This window comes from Amia ocellicauda, unplaced genomic scaffold, assembly GCF_036373705.1.
Source record: "Amia ocellicauda isolate fAmiCal2 unplaced genomic scaffold, fAmiCal2.hap1 HAP1_SCAFFOLD_124, whole genome shotgun sequence".
NCBI lineage: Eukaryota > Metazoa > Chordata > Actinopteri > Amiiformes > Amiidae > Amia > Amia ocellicauda.
The window spans coordinates 48,797-75,706 of NW_027102689.1; the positions used below are offsets into that span (position 1 = coordinate 48,797).

Consider the following 26,910-nt stretch of genomic DNA (forward strand, 5'->3'; position numbering starts at 1 on the left):
TCAGCGATGACATCACGAGCCTCTCTCAGCTGACTGCTATGACATCACAGAGCACGTACATTCCGTTGCTTGCCGTCTGTCAACCACTCAGTCACTGCCAGCCAGACTGGCTGGCTGGCTGGATGGGGGGGCTGCTTGCTGCTGCTGCGTACCTTAGCAAGCTTATTTGCTTGACCGGCCTTCCTACTCCTCTGCCCACATGCCCACCTATGCCCGATCTGCTGTTCACCTGGATCACAGCTCCGCCCCAACAAGGCAGAGCCCCCCAAGAATGGTACAAACTCACCCACGATCCCCTCCACGGAAAGCTTTAGCAAAAGGCAAAAGCGTTATACGTAATGAAGAGGAACCCGAGTCCAAGACGCATCCGACCAGCCATACATATTTGTGTGTATTAAAGATCACATTTTCTTACATTTAGTTTTTCTGTACTTTATTACATCTTATTGTGATTTATAAAAGTATTGTTTCTTTTCCATATGTATGTATGTATGTATGTGTGTGTGTGTGTGTGTGTGTGTGTGTGTGTGTGTGTGTGTGTGTGTGTGTGTGTGTGTGTGTTTGTGTGTGTGTCTGTCTCTGTGTGAAAGTTAGTGTGTGTGGGTGTGACAGTGTGTGTGAGTGTCTGTCTGTCTGTCTGTCATGTAACTCGCACATCTGTGAGGGCACCATTTTTGCAGAAGAGATGTACACATTTTGGAGCAACATATGCTGCCATCCAGACATCATCTTTTCCAGTGACGTCCCTGCATTTTCAAACAGATCACATTTTATTACACTTTGTTTATCTGTACTTTATTACATCTTATTGTGATTTATACTTGTAATGTTTCTTTTCCATATATATGTATGTACAGTGGGGGAAAAAAGTAATTGATCCCCTGCTGATTTTGTACGTTTGCCCACTGACAAAGAAATGATCAGTCTATAATTTTAATGGTAGGTGTATTTTAGCAGTGAGAGACAGAATAACAACAAGAAAATCCAGAAAAATGCATTTCAAAAAAGTTATAAATTGATTTGCATGTTAATGAGGGAAATAAGTATTTGACCCATTTTCAATGCCCTGGCTTAGGGAAGGAGGTTCTCACCCATGATTTGACGGTACATGGCCCCGTCCATCGTCCCTTTGATGCGGTGCAGTTGTCCTGTCCCCTTAGCAGAAAAACAGCCCCAAAGCATAATGTTTCCACCTCCATGTTTGATGGTGGGAATGGTGTTCTTGAGGTCATTCCTCCTCCTCCAAACACGGCGAGTTGAGTTGATGGCAAAGAGCTTGATTTTGGTCTCATCTGAGACCACTTTCACCCAGTTCTCCTCTGAATCATTCAGATGTTCATTGGCAAACTTCAGACGGGTCTGTACATGTGCTTTCTTGAGCAGGGGGACCTTGCGGGCGCTGCAGGATTTCAGTCCTTCACGGCATAGTGTGTTACCAATTGTTTTCTTGGTGACTATGGTCCCAGCTACCTTGAGATCATTAACAAGATCCTCCCATGTAGTTCTGGGCTGATTCCTCACCGTTCTCATGATCATTGAAACTCCACGAGGTGAGATCTTGCATGGAGCCCCAGACTGAGGGAGACTGACAGTTATTTTGTGTTTCTTCCATTTGCGAATAATCGCACCAACTGTTGTCACCTTCTCACCAAGCTGCTTGGTGATGGTCTTGTAGCCCATTCCAGCCTTGTGTAGGTCTACAATCTTGTCCCTGACATCCTTGGACAGCTCTTTGGCCATGGTGGAGAGTTTGGAATCTGATTGATTGATTGCTTCTGTGGACAAGTGTCTTTTATACAGGTAACGAGCTGAGATTAGGAGCACTCCCTTTAAGAGAGTGCTCCTAATCTCAGCTCGTTACCTGTATGAAAGACACCTGGGAGCCAGAAATCTTGCTGATTGATAGGGGATCAAATACTTATTTCCCTCATTAACATGCAAATCAATTTATAACTTTTTTGAAATGCGTTTTTCTGGATTTTCTTGTTGTTATTCTGTCTCTCACTGCTAAAATACACCTACCATTGAAATTATAGACTGATCATTTCTTTGTCAGTGGGCAAACGTACAAAATCAGCAGGGGATCAAATACTTTTTTCCCTCACTGTATGTATGTATGTATGTATGTATGTAAGTTTGTGTGTGTGTGTCTGTCTGTGAAAGTGATTGTGTGTGAAAGTGTGTGTGTCTGTCTGTCTGTCTGTGAAAGTGTGTGTGTGTGTGTGTGTGTGTGTGCGTGTGTCTGTCTGTAAAAGTGTGTGTTTGTGTGTGTATGGGTGTGACAGTGTGTATGAGTGTCTGTCATGTAACTCGCACATCTGTGAGGGCACCATTTTTGCAGAAAGAGATGTACACATTTTGGAGCAACATATGCTGCCATCGAGACATCATCTTTTTCAGGGACGTCCCTGCATTTTTCAGCAGGATAACGCCAAACCACATTCTGCCCAGATTACAAGCGCATGGTTGCGTAGGCAGAGAGTGCGGGTGCTAGCATGGCCTGCCTGCAGTCCTGACCTGTCTCCGAATTGAGAATGTGTGGCGCACTATGAAGTGCAAATTAAGACAACGAAGGCCCTGTGCAGTTGCGCAGCTGAGGAAATGCATAATGGATGAATGGGGGGAAATCCCACTTGCTAAACTTAACCAAGTGGTGTCTTCAGTGCCCAAGTGCTTAATAAGTGTTATTAAAAGAAAAGGTGATGTTACATAGTGGTAAACAGTCGACTGTCCCAACTTTCTTGGTTTCTTTTCACTGCTAATGAGATGCTGTAGAGTGAGTTAGTTATATTGCTTTCAGGAGCTCTAATCGTATTGATGAGTTCATGCAGCATTTGTAATTGAATTTCAAAAAGAAATCTTTGCTGTCTGGCCTGTGTGTATGAGATGTACTCTGTCAATCTTTGGCTAACAACTGAAACATTGGTAGAACAGAAATGGCAACATAAAAAAGAAAAGTACATTTTAAAAGAGCACATTAAATAGGATGAATATACAGTTTTTTACAATCACTTTGTCACTAATTTCAGAACCTTGATGTCATTTTTCAAAACTCTAGACACAAAACTCAAAACGGTCATCACTTGTAACACAGGCTGTCCAATGTTCAAAACATTGCATTGTGCATTCATATATTTAAAGAAACCTAGCACTTGCAGACTTGTTGGTTCAAATAACTCATTTATCATGAAATACCATAGTAACATAGTAACACAGAAGATACCGATAGTTTCACTGTGTAGTTGTTCGTACAATCATTAAATATTGTAGTACAAAATATGTGATACATGTTTCATTATGGTACTACACATAAATACATCACTGTAAAAGGACTAGTAGAGAGAATACTACAGACACAGTGGAATCATTGAACAAAATCTGAAATGTATTGATGCAATACAATCAAATCACACCATAGGTTTCTTTGAATCCATGCAACAATAATTAGCTACAAAAAAGAACAAAACTACAGTAAAATGTCAACTGCAGTGTTCCTCACCTGGCTTAGTGTAAAAAGCAAAACAAAGGATTGATTACTGTACTTCTAAATTGCCATCAGCCCTGTGTTCAGGTTCAGGTTCTCACAACCATTTTTCACAAGAGGCATCTTGAAACTGAACATACCTGAACATACTCAGTCATCAGCTGCTTCACTCTGTCTGCATTTCTTTCAAAAGGCACACTATACTCTGTGCTACACATTGGTATGCAGTATACAGTCATTTGACAATTGAGAGTAGCCTAATGTTTAGTGCATGCTGAAGACTTGCCGCTTCTCAGTACGGACATTTCTGATGATTGAGGCCACAGTTGATCCTGAGTTGATTCTGAGGTTTGATTGAATCATTGTAGCTGCCTCAGTCATGGTCATGCCATGATTTACAACATGTTCTACAACTATTTCTCGGATTTCACTGGACACTATTTGCTGTTGCTGCCGCTGTCTGGTCCGTGGCCTTGTCCTCTACCACGTTCCCCCAACACCTCTCAAATGAGGCCCATGGCTGCCTCTCTGGTGAGGCCTAAGCCCTCCTCTATGACGAGGCCCACGACCACCTCTCAGAAGGGGTGCATGTCCCCTTCCATTCCTTTGACCACCACGTCTTCCTCCTCCCACTGCTTGACCTCTATTGTGACCTGGATGACCTGCCGGCTCCATGTTATCACTGTGTTGCTCGGGTGGATAGCACTCATTTCACTCGATACTCGTACCACAATGTGAAATCAATCATCAATAACCAGTTGGCAGTATTGGAAAAGCAATTACAAGGGCCTGCATACATACAGTAATGTCAAATCTGATGTGGAAGAACAATCATCTTCAACCAGGTTGGAGCGTTAGTTGCAAAGCCTTTAATACACGCAGCGTGGAGAGGAACAGTGACTCAAGAAGATCCCAAAGTCGCTCTGCCTTCATTTTAACAGTCAGAGCTTTTATTCACAAAAATCAAAGAGCTGGTTATAATCAGAAAGTCATTACTATGTTATCTTAAAAGTTAGCTAAGCAGAATTTATATCATTATAGGACAGAGTTCATAGATCAACACATGGATTAGGGAGCAGGCACTTCAATCATACTGTTTGACATTGTCTCCAAGATTCTCATCGTAAATAACAAGCAGAAATCAAACTACCTTCTGGCCTGACCTTCTAGCTTGACCTTATCTTTCTTAAGTATACAAGAGAGAAAAACAGGTATTAGAGAAAGAATTTCTAACTTTCCTTCCACACTGAAAACATGGTGTGGAAAAGTGCTACATGATGATGAATGATGATGAAATATTACATCCATAGATAATGTAGTCCAACTGGTTCATGCTCCTCGGTTATTGGTGTCAATGGATCTCATTATCCTGAAACTTTCATGATCGAAACATGGAATACTGTTCGTCAGTTTCCATAAAACTATGAATTAAGAGTAATGCAACAGTCACTTATCATTTTGAGCAGCTGTATCAATTGATAGTTAGATCTTTGTAATGAAATGAATAGACAGTGATCTCAGATGTAATGTGTGAATTGCATTTTGAAATGGTAATACTTTGACGTTAAGTTGTATCATTTTAGTTCAATGAACAAATGATCTGAGGTTGATGTGTATTGTATCCAAGCAATTGAAAAATGTGCATTTTGATCATCGGGTGTGAGTTTAGTGTCTAGAGTTTTGAAAAATGACATCAAGGTTCTGAAATGAGTGCCAAAGTGATTGTAAAAAAGTGTAATATCAGGGGACAGTGGCTATTAGTGATCTGGCCTTCCGTGGCCTCTGTATTAATGTAACAGGTCACATTGTATGTGTACACTGATACTTGATAGTATAATATAGTACAAGTAAAAAACATACATAGGTATCATAGAAGTATTTTGCAGAAATGATTAAGGATACTTATCAAAATGGAGAGGAAATGCTAAATCCAGTCTCCCCAGGCTGAGCTTCTATTGCTACACCTGCTAAGTGGCTGCTGGCCCCACTATATGGATAGAGCCACACCAAGTACAAGAGTCTCCCCATTGCTATTTATATCTCCCTATCCAGTCTTCTATACGTGTCAGGTATACAAGTGTGTGTGTGTGTGTGTGTGTGTGTCTGTCTGTCTGTCTGTCTGTGAAAGTGTGTGTGTGTGTGTGTGTGTGAAAGTGTGTGTGAGTGTCTGTCTGTCTGTCTGTCATGTAACTTGCACATCTGTTAGGGCACCATTAATGCAGAGATGTACACATATTGTTTATTTTCCATATATATGTATGTATGTATGTATGCATGTCCAATTGCTTTGACAATACAAATGCACTGAATTGAGACAGAGAGAGAGAGAGAGAGAGAGAGAGAGAGAGAGAGAGGTGCTAAGGCACATTTGTAACATAAATTAGGGAACATTTGAAACAAACTTAGGGAACATTCATAAGAACATAAGAACATAAGAACATAAGAAAGTTTACAAACGAGAGGAGGCCATTCGACCCATCATGCTCGTTTGGTGTCCATTAATATCTAAGTGATCCATGGATCCTATCCAGTCTATTTTTAAATGTTCCCAAACTTTCAGCTTCTACCACTTTCCATCTTGAATGCCTTGAAGCCCAATTTCCATTTGTTGTCCCCTGGTGCGTGTGTCCCTGCTGATCTGGAAAAGCTCCTCTGGTTTGAGGAACCTTTCATGATTTTGAAGACTTGGATCAAGTCCCCACGTAATCTCCTCTGTTCCAGGGTGAAAAGGTTCAGTTCCCTCAGTCTCTCCGAGTAGGACTTTCCCTTCAGACCTGGAATAAGTCTGGTTGCTCTCCTCTGAACTGTCTCTAAAGCAGCAATATCCTTCTTGAAGTGTGGTGCCCAGAACTGTACACAGTATTCCAGATGAGGTCTAGCGCATTGTACAGTCTTAACATTACTTAAATTCTACACTTTTGACGATATACCCTAGCATTCTGTATGCCTTTTGTATTGCTTCCCCACATTGTTTGGATGGAGAAAGTGAATCCACATAGATTCCTAGGTCTTTCTCATGCATTACTTCATCTAGATCTGTACCTCCCATAGTGTAATTATAGTGGACATTTTTGTTTTACTGCATGTATTACCTTGCACTTGTCCACATTGAATTTCATTTGCCAGGTGTCAGCCCACAACTGAATTTATCTAAGTTCCTCTGAATAGCATGTGCTGCCAAGATTGTATCTGCTAAGCCACCTATTTTAGTATCATCTGCAAATTTGACAAGGTTGCTAAGTATCCCAGAGTCCAGATCATTAATATAGATTAGAAAAAGCAAAGGCCCTAGTACTGATCCCTGTGGAACTCCACTAACAACCTCACTCCAGTTAGAAGTGACTCCTCTAATCTGTTTCCTATACATCAACCAGTTCATAATCCATCTACTTACATGACCCTGAATGCCTACAGCTTCCAATTTGAGGATCAGTCTTTGGTGTGGAACCTTATCAAAAGCTTTTTGGAAATCTAAGTATATCATATCATATGCTTTCACGTGATCTACAGCTGCAGTTGCATGTTCAAAAAAATGTATTAAGTTAGTAAGACATGATCTGCCTCGTCTAAACCCATGTTGACTATCTCCAAGAATATGGTTTTCATTGAGATGCTCCTCTATTTTCTGTCTAATCATTTTTTCCAACATTTTACAGGTGATGCAGGTGAGACTGATTGGTCTGTAATTTCCTGGCTCAGTTTTGTCCCCTTTCTTGTGGATTGGTATGAAATTTGCTGTCTTCCAGTCAGTGGGAACATCCCCTGTTCTAAGTGTCATTTGAAATAATCGAGTTAACGGCCTATACATAATTTCCCTCATTTCTTTAAGTACTGTTGGAAATATCCCATCTGGCCCAGGTGATTTGTTTGATTTTAATTCTGCTAGTCCCTTTAGTACCTCCTCCTCATTTATCCTGATCTCTCTTAGGGTTTGACTGGATTGATTGTCAACCTGTGGCATGTCATCTGTTTTTTCTTTTGTAAAAACCTCTGTGAAATACTCATTTAGAATATTTGCCACATCTTGTTCGTTTTCCAAGATACCTCCATTTTTGCCCTTTATCTGTTTCACCTCCTCCTTAATTGACCGCTTGCTGTTGTAATTTTGAAAAAAGCTCATTGCAATGGTTGTAGCTCCAAGAGCTATGTTTCTTTCTATTTCCCTCTTTGCTTTCCTGATCCCTTTCTTAAGATCTCTTTGCAGCTCAACATATTCTATGTATTTTGTTTCATCACCATCCCTTTTGTATGTGCTATACAACATTTTCTTCCTCTTTATATTTTTTTGCATGCCTCTGGTTTGTATGTATGTATGTATGTATGTATGTATGTATGTATGTGTGGAAGGAAAGTTAGAAATTCTTTTCTCACAACTGTTTTTCTCTCTTGTATACTTAAGAAAGATAAGGTCAAGCTAGAAGGTCAGGAGGCCATAAGGTAGTTTGATTTCTCTTTGTTATTTACAATGAGAACCTTGGAGACAATGTCAAACAGAATGACCTACGTGCCTGTTCCCTAATACCATGTATAGACCTATGAACTCTGTTCGATAATGATATATGTTCTGCTTAGTTAGCCTTTAAGATAACATAGTAATGACTTTCTAGCATGTATGTATGTATATATATATATATATATATATATATATATGAATGTATGTATGTCCAATTGCTTTTGACAATACAAATGAATTGAGAGGGAGAGAGAGAGAGAGAGAGACAGACAGACAGACTGACAAACAGAAAAACAGACACACACACAAACACACACACACACAGAGCCAGCCAGCCCGCCAGCCAGCCAGTCAGCCAGCCAGCTCAGCGATGACATCACGAGCCTCTCTCAGCTGACTGCTATGACATCACAGAGCACGTACATTCCGTTGCTTGCCGTCTGTCAACCACTCAGTCACTGCCAGCCAGACTGGCTGGCTGGCTGGATGTGGGGGCTGCTTGCTGCTGCTGCGTACCTTAGCAAGCTTATTTGCTTGACCGGCCTTCCTACTCCTCTGCCCACATGCCCACCTATGCCTCTACTCCAAGATACTTATACAATAGAAAAACTATGGTAATAATAATATAGCCCAAGACAAAAAATTAATCTTTCTAGACTGTATTAAAGTTCAGCACTTCGGAAAAATAGAATTATTTTGTATTTCAATAAAACAAAAATTATTACTGGTATCCACACACCCAACCAATGTAAATGTCACGGACGGTGTTAATTAGCTCCTTAATCACCATTACTTATTATATTTATATTTCACTTCACTTTATGCAATATGGCTTGTGTATTTTGTTTGGTTCTATATTGCCATTATTTTGTGTGTTGATTATCTTTCACTTTATTGTTTAATTTGTTATTCACTTAGTATTATTTTGATTGTTTGCACGCGTGCCTTATTATTTTTGTTTCTTCTTTCTTTCACAACTCACCTGGGTCCACCTGCACTCTTCACACGCGTCCCCACTTAATCACCCTGCCCTGGGAGAGGAGAGGATTATATGCTGTAGTCCACTTTCCAATGTGGGAGGTCTCTGCGGCTCATATCTCATTCAATTATTTATTCATTTATCCTACATCAAGTTTATTTATTTTCCCACGTTTCATTCAATCACCATCAGAAGCTCTCTGTGCTAAAAGTGGCAGCACATTTGTCTCACACACATCAAACTCACCTTTTCCTGCTTCCCAAGCCTTATCAACTTACTCAGACCCTCGTCAACTTACTCAAACCCTCTTCAACTTTGGTTAACATTGCTCTGCATTCTAACAGCTATTCTTTCTCCTATTCTTAATTTCTTACAAGAAATGTATTCAGGTTTTTTTATCAATATGTTTTATTTATATTTATACAGATGTCACTCCATTATTCGTTTATTGAAGTCATATATGTACCTAACAAAATATTAGCCAATAGGCCATTGATCTCAATAATGATTCCCATAATCCTAGGACACCTTCTCTTTTACTCTTCCTTTCCATTCTTACTTTTCTCCTGTAAAGCATTTTATATTACTTGAGCTTACTTATTCTATAGTTGTAATCTTATACTTCTGCGGTATCTTACCCTTTTCCTACATCACTCATCTTAAAACCATGGTCTACTTTGACTTTCATTTCAGGTATTATATGCTAGGCACCAATAACCAAACATTTTCTGAAAGACTGTAACATGTCACCAGACTGTTTACATTCTCCTGCTTTCACAGGCTGTCAGGGCTGCACCAGGCTCTCTTCTAGCCTTTCGTTTCCTTGAATTTGACTTTTGACAGAGCTTGTCCATAACATGATGTTTAACAAACAAATTCTGGTTCTTCTTGTGGAGACACCATGACTATTTATGTATTACTATTATTATCCATCTGTTTATTCAATGTATATTTTGGATTACTTTTCTTATAATAGTCTTTCTTTCTGATTTCTGATGCTTGAGGCACTCTGTATAGAGCCAAAGATCCTCATGAATATGATAAATCTGTTGTTACATTTTTAAATATAATTCTAAAATGATTGCCAAAACATAGACATTTACCTTATATCACCTTCAAACTATACATATTCATAAACACACAAAGCACATACACATTGATATCTAAAGATAATTCAGATATCCGATCTGTGGCATGTTTTATTGACCCTGCAGTGTCTCAAACAGCCCTTATAACTTATTATTTAAGCTTATGATTATTTAGAATAAAATGTCAAATAATCCCACTCGATTATTTCATTATTTCACTATCTCAGTTTTCTTGATCCATTGTGAAAAAGTTCTGTTATTTCCTCCTCATCTGTAGAGGCTACATTAGCCCACTCCCCGGTCTGATATTCTCGTAGTAACTGTATCCAAATGTTGGGCGGACATTTAGCCTTCACGATGATGTGTACATCGTGCGGGTGAAGGAGGTGAATAACCATCTTTTCATCTAGAATATCCCAAAAAGTTGTGTTACCCTGGTTTGGTTTTAATTTTGGGAGGGACGCCCATATCATTTCTTTTTCTCCTGGGGAGAAGGGGACATGGGTTTTAGTCGTATAGACTATTGATTGACCTTCCTCTTTACTCTGTCTAGTTTTGACTTGCATGGGTGCAGCTGGGACCGTTTTCAGAGCGGTCAGATCTGGATACAATGTATTATTATAACCAAAATCAGTGATTGATTTATATTCCGGATTATATGGGGGAGGAGCGCTAGCAAAACCTCCTTTTTCATATTCCCATGCTTTGCGATCTAAATCATCCCAATCGGGCCTGTCGTCCTCGGAGTGATCTGTGTCGCGACGCGCTCCTAACACGGCAGCACATCGCGCACCTACACCTTCACCTTTTCTGACCACTTTTCTTGCCCTTCTAATTTGCCTTGTAGTTCTATTAATTCTATCGTATTTTTCACAACTTCTTCTCTCAATTCACATTACTGTTTATGATGATCTTCCATTTCTGTTATTTTCTTTTCTTGATTCTCACCAACCTGACACAATATCACAATTCCTTTCTCTGTCTTATCTGGTTGTTGTTGCTTCCACCAGTCCCGGTGCTCCTTCGGAGACCAGTCTTTCTCCCAACTTCCTTCCAACATTTTCTTCTCTACATTCTGTTTTTTTATTTCTCAAAAAACCAATAATGCTGGTGTCACTCACTGTGACGATTTATCTGAAATATTACATTATTATATATTATATTATGTATATATATTATAATAAAAACAAACACTCCAGTAAGGTACGGACACCCGTACATGACACTGGCTAAGGTAAGGGAACCCATAAACAACCATAAGCACCCCCGGACCTAGGACAGACTGTAACTTGCTAACTTGCTAACTTGCTAACTGTTTTGTTTGCTTCACATCGTTTGCTGCTAGTTGCATGCCAAACGAGTTCGTTCTGTCCAAAATATAAGCTTTTTTCTTCTAATAAACTCAATAAAAATACAGTGCACTAGCAACTATTTCCCTTTCAAAAGTTGTAGTCCCGTTTCAGTTAAAACAAAATGTGTTCTTCAAACAAAGAAAATACTTGTGTTTCTTTTCCCTCTTTACCTGCTCTTATCACAAAGCTTCTCAACACAATCTCAGGTGCAGGTGCACTCTGCGCTATCCTTTGCCCGAGCTTTGTCCAGGAAAACTCACTGTAGCCATCTTAGTTCAACACGGGCTCTCCTTACCTGCGAGTCACACGGGTCCAGTTCACTTTGCAAGTGAACAGTCTCTTCTCAGAAACAATAAGGAAACTTGGAAAGAAACACAATCCCAGGTCGGTGTTAAAAAAAAGTTCTTTGTTTTCATATTAAAAGAAAACATTTGTATTTTCTCTGCACACTTCACAGCTCCAATTAGCACACTCAACTAATCCCTGCCCCCCTCAGAACCGTCACTAAAGAAAGGTACTCACAGTCATTTTAAATATGACATCCTGTAGTGTTTGTTTTCAAAATATGATCTTATTATCACTTGAACCAAATAAATCCTTTGACCCACTAATACCAAATTACAGTTATGGGGGCCACAGATGTGATTTGAAAATACGATCTTCCATGTCTTTCTGTTGTGTTTTGACCTGGGGATCTGTAATTGTCCAAGTGGCTACTGCACATGTACTTATTTAATATTAAATGTGTTATTTAATTAGGCTTGGTTCTGGTGAGCATGTACAAGACGTCAGCTTTTTAAATAACTGTGTGTATTGGATCATACACATTTTAGAAATACTCTCTCAAACTTCCCGCATTGGTACCTCACCAGGGAGGTAGAAAACAGCAATAGCATTGAAAAAGTGTGATTGTAGTTCTGCTCTTCTGCAATATATTTCTACAATATCTTTAACATCTTCTTTAACATTGTTTTAAAGGCTGGGACCAATATGGTGGAATATCTCCAACACACGGACATTGAGAGACTCGACCCCTTTGTGCTGCTGCTCAGAGACCAACTCTCAGTTGTCTCTGAGTAGGCTATGGATCAACTTCCTTTCCTAATATGAAGGAGACCATGGATACAAAACCTATGAAAAACAGGTGATTATTGTTATTCTTCTCATTATAAACTACTTAATACATCTCTCCCATAAAGTACAACAGGATAGTGGTGACGTCATTCAGGATTGGATTGCCATTGGTCAAAAGCCCTCTGAGAGAAATTGTGTGGCGACACTCCACACTCTTAGAAGAAATTGTTCTGCACAGAACCATAAAGGGTTCCTCGAGTAATCGCTCTGGTGGATCCCTTTATGGTTCTATGTAGAACCCCTTCAAAGGGGTTACATGAAGAACCCCCAAACATAGCGTTCTACACAGAACCATTCGTTTTAAAATGTTATATATAGAACCCATTCAAAAGGGGGACACGTGCTATACCTGAATTTGTTTTCCAAATACAATCTTTAAAAAATGTATGAGTTCATATATACAAACACACATACACAACGTAGAAATCGCACTACTAGTGAAGTAACTTCATTTACATTATATGCCACAACTCCTCAATTTGGAACGCAAAAACAAGACATCTGATGTAAAAGTGTAAACTAATTACGAACAGCACTTTTGATTTTTATCTTCAATTCAGGGGCTACTTATTCGAACAGTAAACTGTATTCTCTCTTCAGAGTGACTGGAATGTTTTTGCCTACATTCAACTTAAATATGAAAGTTTCCAAAAACGGCATAGTTTTCTTTAAGGCTATTCAATGCCAAACACAAAATTCTCTCTGCTTTCAGTGCTTGTCCTTCAGCACAATTACACAGGTTCATGATGTTCTCATTTCAATACATTGTTTTCTTATTTAAACTATTTGACTTTGAGCTTACATTGAGAATAAAATCACTTTTGCAAGTAAAACCTGGCCAAGAAAGGAAGCAGCACTACAATAAAACAATACACAGAATACAAAGCAGTTCCTTCAAAAGTGAAAGTGATAAAGAGTGATGTCTGTCAGTAAATTACGTTGAGATACATATTGGTTATTTTGAATTAGGAGTCCAACTTCAATAACTTCTATTAACAAGCCAAAATACAGATCAGAATTACGGGTAATTGAAAATAATATGTAGCGCCTAGGTAAGCTTGGATGTGTTCAGAGAAACACTAAAAACGGACCTTCCTCACACCCGTCTTGTTGAGGTGGACGTGGTCATACAGGTGATGTGGCTGGATGTCTCAGTGGTGTGCCAGGTGGACGTTGGGGAGGAGGGCACATCTTCGGGATACTTCTGCGTTGATGGCCTGGATGATGTGCAGGGGCACGTCTGTGCGGGGCAGCAGTGTGGAGATGGTGATTTTGGCAGTTTGGAATTCCTCTGTGGCTTTCTTTGCCACCTGTCTCAGGGCTGAGGCCACATCGCCCCTGCGGGCACTCAGGTCGTTAGTGCCGGTGTGGATGAGGATGTGTTTGACCTGGCACAGCCTCCTCTTGGAGAGCAGCTCCAGGGCTCTCTGTGCTGTCGGGCACCAAAGCTTTTTCACTTTTCACCCAGGGAAGAGGCGCCTCTCATCCAGGAACTTCCCATTGGAGTCGCTCAGAATGACCACCTCTGTGTTGACCTGCCACTCCGGGTTTTGCGTCGGGAGTGGTGGGGGCAGCGGGTGTGTTTTAGGGGAGTGGCGTTTCAGGGGTTTGTGTATTAGTGGCAGGTCTGGTGATAGTGGGGGTGTCAGGAGTGGTGGGGAGTGTGGGTGGATCAGTGGGTGCGTCAGTGGGTGCGTCAGGGGTTGTAGGTGTTGTGGGGTCAGTGCAGTGCAGTCTCTGTGCTCCTCTCTTAGCTTCTCCAGCTGGCTCTGCAGGCTCCTCAGCTGGCTGTGCTGGGGTGTCCTGGTCAGCTCCTCCCTCGCTCTGTGCAGCTCCGTCCTCAGGGTTTGGCTCTGCTCCTCCTGGTCTCTCACTGCTGCTCTCAGCTTATGGATCTCAGCCTTGTGGTGCATCTTTAGTCCCTGAACTCCGCAAACTTCAGCTCCAGCACTGATAGGCATTCCTTTAGTGTTTTAATGTTGCTGGAGAGTTTTGGGGAGACAGGGGGGCAGTCTGTGGGAGATGGGGCACTGTCTGGCTCCGTGTGGCTGGGGGCAGACTGCAGGGTGGCCGGCTCTGGCTCGTGTTTCTCTACCTCAGTCTGCTGCTTTGAGGTGTGGAAGCCGAGAGATAATTGGTCCAGGCTGCTCTCGCTGCCCTGCACCATGATGGTCCCGTTGTGGTATACATTAAAAGTGAGCATCACACTGTCTGTGTCTTTCTCTACCAGCACTGAGATCTGCCTGCCTCTGCTAATGCCCCTCTTGTTGTTATTGGGGTATGTCTGGCACAGGGTTTTGTGAAAGGCGGTGGGGTACTGGGTGTAGAACAGTAGATTGTTCTTGACCCTGTTTTCTCCTTTACCGGTGTAGTCTAGGATGAGGGTCTCAGGAGATGCTCTCATCACAGCTTGTTTGTAGTCCTTCTTAGCCTGTGCAGAGCGAATGTCTTCAGGGTATCGGATTTCAAAAGGCAGCTCTGCAGTCAGACTGCTGTTCGATAGATTTGTATCAGTCTCAGTGGCAGTTGGGCTCTCTCCTACTGTCACTCTATTCAAATTGGAGCTCTGTATTTTCATTGGCTGAGTCAACTACTGAGAATGCTTATTTATTTTATTAATACATATTTTTTTGTTTAATTATTTGTCTCTATAGGTGAAAGGTCTTACCTCCAATTCTTGTCTTCAGCTTTTCTTTTCTGACTTTTCTTCCTGAACTGTCTCTCTGCTTTCTTCTTTTTGTGTTTCTCTTAAAATTATTATTTTTTGAATACTTTTTCTTCTGAATTTCTATTCCATGTCTTCTGTGTATGTTTATAGTGCTATATATTCATTTGTAAATGACAAATTAAATCCGCTTATGTATAAAAACAAATGTTTTTTAGGAGCTCATATTCCTCTCTCTCTCTCTCTCTCTCTCTCTCTCTCTCTCTCTCTCTCTCTCTCTTTCTCTCTCTCCCTCTCAATTCAATTCATTTGTATTGTCAAAGCAATTGGACATACATACATATACATACATACATACATACATACATACATACATACATCTAAACGGAAAATAAATAATAGAATTATGAATCACAATAAGATGTAATGAAGTACAGAAAATGAAAATGTAAAAAAATGTGATCTTTAATACATACAAATAAAGAAAATAGGTTTACTATTTCCAGATTCCTTTTTTGAAATACAATGACATGCATAACAAACAAGTATTTACATTATATTTACAGCCGGTGCTCGTGTGTCACTGTGTCCCTCAGGCTGTGGTAGGCGCTGACATATTGGGCAGCCAGGGTGGCTGTGTGTCCCTCCCCCAGGAGGACTGGCGTTTTTCTTTTTTCTCAGTTTTGTCACAGGTTGGGTGGGCATCCATTATGTTGTTACAGAATTTGTCCCTTATTTTGGGCTAAAGCTTTCCGTGGAGGGGAACGTGGATCAGTTTGTACCATTTTTGGGAGAATCTGCCTTGTTGGGGCGGAGCTGTGACCAGGTGAACAGCAGATCGGGCATAGGTGGGCATGTGGGCAGAGGAGTTGGAAGGCCGGTCAAGCAAATAAGCTTGCTAAGGTACGCAGCAGCAGCAAGCATCCCCCACATCCAGCCAGCCAGCCAGTCTGGCTGGCGGTGACTGAGTGGTTGTCAGACGGCAAGCAACGGAATGTACGTGCTCTGTGATGTCATAGCAGTCAGCTGAGAGAGGCTCGTGATGTCATCGCTGAGCTGGCTGGCTGGCTGGCTCTGTGTGTGTGTGTGTATGTCTGTGTGTGTGTGTGTGTGTCTGTTTGTCTGTTTTTCAGTCTGTCTGTCTCTCTCTCTCTCTCTCTCTCTCTCTCTCTCTCTCTCTCCCTCTCAATTCAATTCATTTGTATTGTCAAAGCAATTGGACATACATACATGCATACATGCTAGAAAGTCATTACTATGTTATCTTAAAGGCTAACTAAGCAGAACATATATCATTATAGAACAGAGTCCATAGGTCTACACATGGTTTTAGGGAACAGGCACGTAGGTCATACCGTTTGACATTGTTTCCAAGGTTATCATCGTAAATAACAAACAGAAATCAAACTAGCTTCTGGCCTGACCTTCTAGCTTGACTCTATCTTTCCGCCTTATATACTTGGTGAATAATTGAGGAAGTAGCACCAAGTGACCACATTAGGCTGCCTGAGGGTTTCTGGGGAGTGTAGTTGTCTAGGGTCGGTTTTCTTCCCTAGAGTGCAGACCTTGCAGCAGACCTGGCCTGACATGTCTGCCATGTATGACCCTGCCCCTTGGTTTGTCCCACATCCTCCCCCCCAGCTGCGACCCCATAGGTCGAGCGACAGCCGCAAAAAAGGATGCACCCGGGACAGCCCATCAACATTCCCCATGGCCTTCCCTGGCCTGTGCTGCAGGGTGAAATGAAAATGTTGGAGACTCAAAAACCACCTCATCACACGGGCATTCCTGTCTTTCGAACGATGCATCCAAGTGAGGGGGGCATGGTCAGTGATCAGGGTGAAGTGCCTGCCCAACAAATAGTATCGAAGACTGTCCAAAGCCCACTTCACTGCCAAACATTCTTCTTCAACTACCAAATAATTTATTTCATTGGATTCCAACTTTCTGCTAAGGAACAACACCGGGTGTTCGTGATCACCCATTCTTTGGGACAAAACCACTCCGATCCCCACCTCAGAGGCGTCCGTCTGGACTATAAATTCTTTCTGAAAGTCAGGTACCATTAAAACGGGGTTGCGGCAGAGCGCCTCCTGTAGGCTCCGGAAAGCCCGGTTTGCTGTATCACCCCATCTAACCATATTGGGTTCTGTAGCCTTAGTCATATCAGTCAGAGGGGCCGCTAAGGTAGCATAGTTGGGAATAAACCTCCGGTAATACCCAGTTAACCCTAAAAATGCCCTAACCTGCTTTTTATTGACAGGCCTAGGCCAAGAGTTTATGGCTTCAACCTTGGATATTTGGGGTTTCACCATACCCCTCCCTACTGTATAGCCCAAGTATTTGGCCTCTTCCAACCCCAAATTGCATTTGGTTGGATTAGCCATCAGGCCTGCTGCATGTATTGAATCCAATACCGCTTGGAGCTGAGACAAATGTGATTCCCAATCTGGACTGTGAATGACCACATCATCTAAATATGCTGCCGCATACGTCCTGTGTGGTCTAAGTATGTGGTCCATCAACCTTTGAAAGGTGGCAGGAGCACCATGCAGGCCAAAGGGCATCACTGTGTAGTGAAACAGACCATCTGGGGTTGCAAAGGCTGTTTTTTCTTTGGCACCCGGGGTCAAGGGAATCTGCCAGTAGCCCTTGGCTAAGTCAATAGTTGAAATATAGCGAGCATTCCCAATATTCTGTAACAATTCATCTACTCGGGGCATTGGGTATGCATCAAACTTTGAAATTTCATTAACCTTTCTAAAATCATTACAGAATCTCCAGGAGCCATCAGGTTTGGAAACCATGACTATAGGGCTGGACCACTCACTGTGGGATTCTTCAATAACCCCTGCCTCCAGCATTTCCTTAACCTCATTTCTAATAGTGTTCCTGCGAGCTTCTGGTACCCTGTAAGGCCTCATATTTACCTTCTTTCCTGGGAGAGACACAATGTTGTGAGAGACTAAATGGGTACGCCCCGGTATGCCTGAGAAAACTTCCCTATTACGTATTATCAAGTCGTTCACCTCCTTCAACTGGTCAGGTGACAAGGCAGCTGCAATATTCACCTTCGGTGTCCCTAGTGGCTGAGGGGGGTAAGTCAACATCAACACTTCCCTGTCCTTCCAGGCTTTTATTAAGTTGACATGATATATTTGTTCTGGGGGTCGGCGGCCGGGTTGCTGAACCTTATAGTTCACTTCCCGTATTCACTCTATAATCTCATAAGGTCCCATCCACGTAGCCAGAAATTTACATTCTACAGTGGGAACCAACACCAACACCCTATCACCAGGCTGGAACACCCTCAGTGTAGCCTGACGATTATAGGCGAATTGTTGGTGTTCCTGTGCCTGCCTTAGGTGCTCTCTCACAATGGGAGTGACTGTGGCTAATCTCTCTTGCATAGCATTGATGTGCTCGACTACACTCCGGAAAGGAGTGGACTCGTGTTCCCACGTTTCACGGGCTATGTCTAATATCCCCCTGGGGTGCCTCCCATATAACAGTTCAAAAGGCGAAAAGCCCAGGGAAGCCTGTGGGACTTCCCTAATGGCAGACATCAAGTAGGGCAGCATGAATTCCCAATTTTTCCCATCCTTATCGATTACCTTTCTTAGCATGGACTTCAGGGTCCTATTAAATCTCTCAACCAACCCATCTGTTTGTGGGTGGTAGACTGATGTTCTCAACTGCTTAACCTGCAACAATTTACACAGATCGGTCATAACCTTAGACATAAAGGGTGTGCCCTGATCTGTTAATATCTCCCTCGGTATCCCCACCCTACTACACATCAACATTAGCTCTTTTGCAATACCTTTTGAAGCCATGGTCCGCAGTGGAATGGCTTCTGTGTACCTGGTGGCATAATCCAAAATAACCAGTATATACTGATGCCCTCTGGCTGATTTCGGGAGAGGTCCCACCACATCCATAGCTATCCTAGCAAAGGGGGTCTCTATGATGGGCTTCTGAAGGCTGGTTTAGGAGCATGTAGTTGACATTCAGGACATGAGCTACAATGTTCTGTCACGTCTGCATGTACGCCTGGCCAGTAAAACCTCCTCAGGAGTCTATCCTTGGTTTTGTCCATCCCCAGATGTCCCCCCAGGATATGCCCATGTGCCAGATTGAGAACTGTTCGTCTGAATGGGGTGGGAACTAGCAATTGCTCCACAATGTCCACCCCTATCTTATTTACACGGTACAATAGGTCATTTTTTACCATAAAATAAGGATAAGCTGTTGGCGGGTCTGCAGTAGTCATAGGGGTCCCATTTACTACCTTCACATTTTCTTTAGCATAGTGTAGAGTGAGATCTCGCACCTGTGCGCTGCCAAAATCAGTGGGGAGTCCCTCTAACACTGACACTTCTACATTGTCAGCTTCAGGGGTCTCTATGAATGGATTCTCACCCACCCTGCTAGTGCTGGGTTCCTCACCCTCCATAGGGTCATCTACGTCACTACATTCCACCCCTATGTTTTCAGTTTAATTTTCCCCAACCAAAACCTTCACTGTCGACTCAACTGGAACCAGGTCTACTTTTAGCTCTAGTTGTGGGATCGAGGCAACTTCTGGCTTACAGTTTTCAGTGAGCATTTCCAATTTACTATGTTTTCTATCTAGTTTTCCAAAATTAGGAAAATATCGTCCCAGTATCACATCATATGGCATGTTGGGTACCACACCGACTTCGTAATCTAGTTTCCCGGCCTCTGTCTGTATGTTTACAAGGGCTGTGGGATAGGGGCGTGTGTCACCATGTGTGCATGTGATACTGAGCTCCTGATGTCTATCCAGCTTGTTGGTCGCTACTAATTTTTCTGTGACCAGTGTAACCATACTGCCAGAGTCGAGTAGAGCAGCCACTTCTTTCTCATCGACTATCACTGTACACATGTGTTTTGGATTAGGTACTCCGCCTATGAAAACATCCGTCCCAACAGGGCAGGCATAAAATACCGGTTTCTCTTTCCCCATATCACACACATTACATTGCATTGGTTCCTCTCTACCTGGGCAGTGGGCCGCAATATGTCCTACTTTGTCACAATTGTAGCAGACAATTGGTTGTGATGGTGACCCCCTATAACCCTTAGTCTCGGCTTTAGGCCCCACCTTTGCCCCCCCCAGTCTTGCTCTTTTCTTCCAACCCAGCGCGTCATGTTTCCCAGAGTACTTTGGAACCATCTTACCCGGTCCGCTGGTTCGTCATGGCCTGGGGAACGAGTTTTTAACCTCCGGTACATGCTCTGCTGCTCCGGCTGTATAGAACCGCTCTACAATGGCCACCAAGGTGTCAGCGGACAGTACCTCATTCTGGCCAACCCAGCGTCGAACGTCCTTGGGCAAACAGCGTTGGTAGTTGTCAAGGACTATGGCCTCCACCACCTCGGCTGATGAATGGACCTCTGGCTGTAGCCATTTCCTGGCCAGATGGATCATATCAAACATCTGCGTTCGGATTGGTTGTCCTGGTTGGTAGGCCCACTGCTGAAACCGATGTGCCCTCACTGCGGTGGTCACGCCCAATCGGGTCATTATCTCCGCTTTCAATTTATCATAGTCCTGGGCGTCCTTCAGCTCCAGATCAAAGTACGCTTTCTGTGCATCCCCTGCCAGATAAGGTGCCACAAGCCCTTCCCAGGAATCTTTTGGCCATCCCTCTTTCCGCTGTCCTCTCAAAGGTCATAAGGAAGGCCTCAACATCGTCCTGTTTTGTCATTTTCTGCAGAAAGTGATTGGTGCGGGGAGTGGAATGGGTTGCAGCCCCCTGTGGCCCAATCCTGGTTGCAAGTGCTTCAACACTCTCTTTCAGCTCTTTAGTCACCTTTTCCTGCTCTTCTCTAAACATTTTATTTGTATCATGCTGGACCTGCTGTGCTTCCTGATGCATCCGCATAGCATCCTGGTGAGCCACCTGCTGCACCCTGGTCGCTTCCTGTTGGGCTATTACAGCCTGTAGTTTTTTTTTTTTTGGGATAAAAAAATTCACTCAGCCAGTCTGGGTTTCATGAGGTGCTGCCCGCATTCTACACCAAATGTGACAAAACGCCTTGGCTGTACACATGTGCGGGTCTTCTCTGTGATCTTCTTAGGAGTAAAAACCAGTCATGACCCAGGGAGGAGGTTGCAAATACAGGGCTGTGCCTGTATGTTTACTTCAAACAAAACAAATCTGAAAACAAAACCTAACTCACACTGGAGTTGTAACTAATCTTACATAATCATTCTATTTTAAACAAAGTCTGGAATAAATAAGTCTTGGCTTTCTCCTTATGAGCTACCTCTGTTTTCCAGATAACTCACCCTATTGTCTCTCACTTCTCTCTCTCTCAGGCCTGCCTTATATACCTGGTGAATAATTGAGGAAGTAACACCAAGTGACCACATTAGGTGCTAGAATGGCTGCCTGAGGGTTTCTGGGGAGTGTAGTTGCCTAGGGTCGGTATTCTACCCTAGAGTACACACCTTGCAGCAGACCTGGCCTGACATATCTGCCATGTATGACCCTGCCCCTTGGTTTGTCACAATACATACATACATACATACGGAAAATAAATAATAGAATTATGAATCTCAATATAATGTAATGAAGTACAGAAAAAGAAAATGTAATAAAATGTGATCTTTAATACATTCAAATAAAGAAAATAGGTTTACTATTTCCAGATTCCTTTTTGAAATACAATGACATGCATTACAAACGAGTATTTACATTATATTTACAGCCGGTGCTCGTGTGTCACTGTGTCCCTCAGGCTGTGGTAGGCGCTGACATATTGGGCAGCCAGGGTGGCTGTGTGTCCCTCCACCAGGAGGACTGAGCGTTTTTCTTTTTTCTCAGTTTTGTCACAGGTTGGGTGGGCATTCGTTATGTTGTTACAGAATGTGTCCCTTATTTTGGGCTAAAGCTTTCCGTGGAGGGGAACGTGGATCAGTTTGTACCATTTTTGGGAGGATCTGCCTTGTTGGGGCGGAGCTGTGATCCAGGTGAACAGTAGATCGGGCTTAGGTGGGCATTTGGGAATAGGAGTAGGAAGGCCGGTCAGGCAAATTAGCTTGCTAAGATACGCAGCAGCAGCAAGCAGCCCCCCCATCCAGCCAGCCAGCCAGTCTGGCTGGCAGTGACTGAGTGGTTGACAGACGGCAAGCAACGGAATGTACGTGCTCTGTGATGTCATAGCAGTCAGCTGAGAGAGGCTCGTGATGTCATGGCTGAGCTGGCTGGCTGTCTGGCTGGCTGGCTCTGTGTGTGTGTGTGTGTGTGTGTGTGCGTGTGTCTGTCTGTCTGTCAATTCATTTCAATTCAATTCAAAGGTGCTTTATTGGCATGATCTATCACAATATTGCCAAAGCAGATACAAATGTTCTATCAATCAAGACAAAACATTGCAATACAAGATTCAGTGGAACAAATATAGTACACATTGAAATAAAATTAAGTAGGATATAAACCATATTTGTTGTTTGTATCAAAATTTGTGTCATGACATCAGAAAAATCACTGTTTTTATTTTGTTTTGCAAATGGAGTGCCACAGGCTGGTGTCTACACACTGTCTCGCAGGCTGTGGCAGGTGGATACATATTGCGCTGCTAAGAAGGCAGTGCGCTCCTCCTCTCCCAGCAGGACGGGGAGTTTGCAGCAATCGGGGATCATGCTGAACTCAGGGATATGCATTTTTAATATTTTAAAGTATGTCTCCCTGATTTTTGTGTATTTAGGGCAGGACAGCAGGAAATGTGCCTGTGTTTCGACCTCCCCTAGGTCACACTGGCTGCACAGCCGCTCTTCTCTGGCAACCCAGAATTTTCTGTAGCGGCCTTTTTCAATGGCGAGGCTGTGGTCACTGAGCCTGTATTTAGTTAGATTTTGTCTCTCTTTTATATTTTGGATTTTTAAGTATTCAGCCAATGTAATGTTTCTATTCAGGGCCCGGTAGCATTCCAATTTGTTTTGTAATTCTAATTCGTGTCTCTAATCTTTTGTGTATTTGCTTTTCAGGTACATGTCAATTTTCCCAATTGTTGTTGTTTTGGTCATTGTGTGTTCGGGCTCTGTGAGCCGTGGGGGCGTTTCTGTGTACGTGTAAGATGTTTTTATTAAATTCTAGGTGGAATATTTCCATGGGGCTTTTGTCCCAATTGTTGTTATTGAGGTTCATGAGGGGACCCCACACTTCGCTCCCATATAGCAGGATTGGTTGGATGATGGAGTTTAATATTTTAATCCAAATAGTTATTGGTATTGTTGTTTTCCCAAATTGTGTCTTTATGGCATAAAATGCCCGGCGTGCCTTGTCTTTTAATGCGTTTATAGCCAGGCTGAAGCTCCCTGACGCACTGATGGTCAGGCCAAGGTAGTTGTATCTGGTGCAGTGCTCTAATCCAGTGCTGCCCAGAGTGAAGCGGTACCTGTTTCCCTGAGATGGGGCTTTTTTCTGGAAAACCATAACTCTGGTCTTGTCCAGATTGACTGCCAGGGCCCATTTCTGACAGTACTGCTCTAGCAGCGCCAGGTTCTGCTGAAGCCCCTGCTCTGTGGGCGACAGCAGCACCAGGTCGTCTGCGTAGAGCAGGAACTTGATCTCTGTGTCATGGAGAGTTAGGCTGCGGGCGTCAGACTGCTCCAACACTGTGGCCAACTCGATGATGTAGATGTTGAACAGTGTTGGACTCAGACTGCAGCCCTGTCTCACTCCCCGCCCCTGAATGAAGAACTCTGTTCTTGAGTTGCCAATTTGAACTCCGCATTTGTTTTCAGAATACATTGATTTAATGATGTCATAAACTTTACCCCCTACACCACTCTGTAGAAGTTTATAAAATAATCCCTTGTGCCAGATTGAGTCAAATGCCTTTCTAAAGTCTACAAAACAGGCAAATATTTTTCCTTTATTGTTTTGGGTATATTTATTTATGAGGGTGTGTAGAGTGTAAATATGATCGGTTGTGCGGTGTTTTGGTAGGAAGCCAATCTGACTCTTATTCAGGACACTGTGCTTGGTAAGGAAGGCCAGTATCTGGGCATTGATGATACTGCAGAACACCTTCCCCAGGTTACTGCTCACACAGCTGCCCCAGTAGTTATTGGGGTCTAATTTGTCTCCACTTTTAAAAATCGGGGTGATCAATCCTTGATTCCCGACCTCAGGGAAACACCCGGCTCTCAGCACCAGGTTAAAGAGTTTGAGCAGAGCCTCCTGCAGCTGCGGGCTGCTGTGCTTCAGCATCTCAGGGCTGATGCTGTCGGGGCCGCTGGCTTTCCTGGGTTTGAGGATTTTGAGTTGATGTTTTAGTTCCTGTATTGTAAATGGGTTATCTAAGGGATTTTGGTTATTCTTAATGATTTCTTCCAATTTATTTAGGTTTTTTAATATTTTAACCTGTTCTGGCTTTGGATTGTTTTCAACATTTTGGTAAAGTTTTTCAAAGTGTGTTTTCCAGATTTCTCCATTTTGAATTGGTATTTCATTTTTTGTTTTTGGGGTATTTATTCTGCCCATATAGTGGTCTTTTTTCTTACTGAGGAGTTGCTTGTAGTGCCGCAGGGCCTGGCAGTAGCTGAGGCGAGCCTCCTGGTTGTCGGGCTCTCTGTGTTTAGTGTTGGAGAGATGTCTCAGGTGTTTCCTAGAAGTTTCACACTCCTGGTCACACCACTGTTCTTTTTTTCTTTTAGACGATTTCATATTTTGGTTTTTAATTGTTTTAATGTTTGATTTTAAAGCCAGTCTCTCAAATATTTCATTCAGTGTTTTGGTGGCTGAGTTTATTCCGTTTTGGTTTATTTGATAGTGTGAGGATTGATATCTGTCTAACATGTTTTCAATCTCATCACTATTCAGGGCTCTTGTGTAGTTCTCTGTGCTGGGCTCTGACCAGCTCTAACTGGGTGGCAGGGAGACCAGTTTTGTGGGAAGTTTGGCTCTGACTTGTGGCTGCGCTGATCTTTTTAGGTAAAGTGTTATTTGGCTGTGGTCTGATAGTGGAGATTGTTGTCTGACTATAAACGCATTGTTGGCTTGTGGGTCCAGGTCAGTTATGGCGTAGTCCACCACACTGCTGCCCAGAGCCGAGCAGTATGTGAATCTCCCCAGAGAGTACCCCCTGGTCCTGCCATTGATGATATATAGACCCAGGCTTTTACATAGGCGCACTACCTGCTTCCTGCTCTTGTTTACCACGCTGTCGTGGCTGTGTCAGTGTGGAGGTGTGTGTGTGGCACAGCGGGGAGTCTCCGAACAGGTGTGTGTTCCCCTCTGTATTGATGTAGTCCATCTCTCTGCCAGTCCTGGCATTGAGATCGCCACACAGCAGTACAGAGCCCAGGGTCTGGAAGTGGCAGATTTCGTTTTGAAGCTCATGAAAGCCTTCCTCATTATAGTAGGGGGAGTCTGCGGGTGGCATATAAATTGCACATAGGTATATATCTGTGTTATTTTGTAGGGTGTCTTTTCTGATTTTCATCCACAGGTGTGTGTCTCCTCTCTGTACTGGGCATAGGGCTGCTCGGAGCTCCTCCCTGTACCACACGATAATCCCCCACGAGGCCCTGCCACACCTGACTTTGGGTTTTTTATAGGAGGGCACAATCAGCTCCCTGTATCCATTGTATCCATCCAGTGTATAGACATATCTGCACAGCACCAAGTCTCTACAAGAATGAAAACATCTGAACTATTTACAGTGTTGATCAGTTCAGGGCCTGTGCTCTTTATTCCAAAAGTTGAGGAGCGTAAACCCTGCATATTCCAACTGCTTATTTTAAAGGACATGTTAATATATTTTATTATACTTGTCTCTTCTACATAAGAAAGTTTAATTTGTGGTCTACAACTGATATTATATTACTATTAATAATTATATATGGATATACATAATAATCACTCAAAGATTTTATCTTTGCATCAAAATATCAGAATAATTAAATCACATTTTTTCTTACTCTCCATCTCCACAACCATATATATGTGTGTTGAGGCTCAGTTAACTCAGCAGTGTGGTACAGATGACACTGAGGAGTTGCCTTATCTGGGCCAGCTGGGCAGCATCGGGCCTCCAGGCTCTGGAAGCCGCTGCTGCGTGGCTGTGTGGCTGTGCTGGTCCCCGGCTGTCCGCTCTGCTGTGCTGGACGGGCCCTCTGGGGATGGGGGGGTGGGGAATGGGGCCGCGGGGTCTCAGGGGCTGGGGCTGGGGTGGAGCCGGTGGCTGGGGATGTGGCCGGGGGCTGGGGGGTTTGCTCCTGGTCTCGAGGTGGGGGTGTGTGGGGTTTCGGCCCAGGGTTGTGTCCTTGAGGACCTTTGAGATGATCCTCACACCCGTCTTGTTGAGGTGGACGTGGTCATACAGGTGATGTGGCTGGATGTCTCAGTGGTGTGCCAGGTGGACGTTGGGGAGGAGGGCACATCTTCGGGACACTTCTGCGTTGATGGCCTGGATGATGTGCAGGGGCACGTCTGTGTGGGGCAGCAGTGTGGAGATGGAAATTTTGGCAGTTGGGAATTCCTCTGTGGCTTTCGTTGCTACCTGTCTCAGGGCTGAGGCCACATCGCCCCTGCGGGCACTCAGGTCGTTAGTGCCGGTGTGGATGAGGATGTGTTTGACTTGGCAAAGCCTCCTCTTGGAGAGCAGCTCCAGGGCTCTCTGTGCTGTGGAGCACCAAAGCTTTTTCACTTTTCGCCCAGGGAAGAGGCGCCTCTCAACCAGGAACTTCCCATTGGATTCGCTCAGAATGACCACCTCT

General features: G+C 43.2%; 1 non-coding gene across 1 annotated transcript; it reads right to left on the bottom strand.

The window, feature by feature from the left end:
- Positions 1 to 243: 243 nt before the first annotated feature.
- Positions 244 to 358, bottom strand: LOC136722036 (U5 spliceosomal RNA). Its single transcript, XR_010806199.1, has one exon. It is a non-coding gene; the product is annotated as a U5 spliceosomal RNA (small nuclear RNA).
- Positions 359 to 26,910: the final 26,552 nt, after the last annotated feature.